This window comes from Arachis duranensis, chromosome 8 (assembly GCF_000817695.3).
Source record: "Arachis duranensis cultivar V14167 chromosome 8, aradu.V14167.gnm2.J7QH, whole genome shotgun sequence".
In the NCBI taxonomy this organism is placed as follows: domain Eukaryota; kingdom Viridiplantae; phylum Streptophyta; class Magnoliopsida; order Fabales; family Fabaceae; genus Arachis; species Arachis duranensis.
This window is the reverse complement of record NC_029779.3, coordinates 44,736,666-44,738,470: the sequence shown is the minus strand read 5'-3', so window position 1 is coordinate 44,738,470 and position 1,805 is coordinate 44,736,666.

The window sequence follows — 1,805 nt, the reverse complement described above, 5'->3', positions numbered from 1 at the left end:
TTATTTAAACTGACATTTAGCATTATTCGAAAAATAGTAGAGACAAGTGTCATAATTCTATCCGTATAGTTTTATTGTGTCAAAGAGACAAAGATGCCTTTTTTCCTTTTCCATTCATTTATTGCTTAAGCTCAAGTTGAAGATTTGATTTGGTTTTGCAACAAAATCGAACTAAGCCAAGGTTTTGTTCACAATAAGATGGAGACTAAAAAATTTAGATATAAAAATAAAATGAGTAATATATTTTAATATTGTAATTTTTTGTATTTTTAAAATCATAAGAGATACACAAATTAGACTTTTGAATTTGTGTTTAAAAAATTTAAAAAAATTGGAGTACACAATTAGACGTTCGATTTATGTACTTCAAATTTTTTTATTTTTTAAACACAGATCAGAGGGTCTGAGTACAGAAATCGGATGGTCCAATTTCTGTACCTCTTAAAAATCGCACGGTTTAAGTTGTATTTCCAAAATTAAATCATTACACATTTTAAAAAAATATTACAGAAGATCACAATTCAAAAAAAAACATTGTTAATACAATATTAAAAATAAAAAGAAAAAGTCCAGGGGACCAACAACTTTTGTATTTTTCGGCCAGCACTTAACCATCAAAATAAAAGTGAGTGATCTCCCAACACTAAAATTACTGACCCCTAGCATTCCTCAAATAAAAATGTGTAAAATGGAGAGGAAAAAGAATAGAAAGAGAATGGAGAGAGAAACAAAACTTATTTTGAATATTAAACTTAAATTTAGTCAAATATTTTTATTATATTTATTTGTATTTGTATTTGTATTAAAATTAATTAAAAATAGTGTGTTTACATATATTATTATAAAGGTAATTTACTTATTTAATTTAGTTGAAGATAGATACTAATAGATTGGTCTAAATGGGATATTCCTATAATTTTATCCTCCCAATATTTATATAAATCCTAACTCACCTATAAATTTTAAATAGAAACATAAAACCTAGTTTGGACCAACGATTCATGCGTATCGTGTATAATATGAAAAACCCAATTTGTAACTGTGGTTTATGGCCAATTTGACATGCAACTATTATGCTTGTGATATACCTACGATTTATGTGCATCGGAATCCTGTTATGACCTAATCATTTTTTTTTATTTGTTCCTAATTAAGACTTTTTGTTTCGATGGTTGCTATGACTCTCGATTCAAATGGGGCATTCCATGCTAATGCTAACAAGACGAGAAACATAAGTTCACAACAATTCAAATCTAAAAAATGACAAACAATCAAATACACAAATAATTTTAAACACAAATCATTAACAATTTTTATGTCTTTATTAACTGCCGTACCTAAACAAAACACAAAAATTATTAAAAGATATCACCTTCACTGATAACGATTTGCCATTTTTTTTCTCTTACTCTTGTTCTTATGAAAATCTCATCTGTCTTCTTGGTCTTGACCCATGGAATCGTCGTTTTCATGACAAACCTAAACTCGAGTAATAATTTCCATCAACTCCAACGTTAGTTTCACCATGTCCTTAGCATATTCTTGGCATACATCTCTGTACAATAAAAAGCGTATGTATGTGAAACTAATCAATATTGTGTACTAAGGCCTTTATCTCTCATTAATTATGAAAAGTTATCTCTCTTAATCTCTTTAATTGGAATTATGATAAGAGATAAACTGAGTTATTTTTTAATAGTGATTATCTGAAAGATTCTCCACTCTTTGTATGTACTGACAATTTCCTTCACAAGCATTTTAAGGGCAAGAGTGTCTTTTTCTCTTAATCATAGGGATCCCTTTTG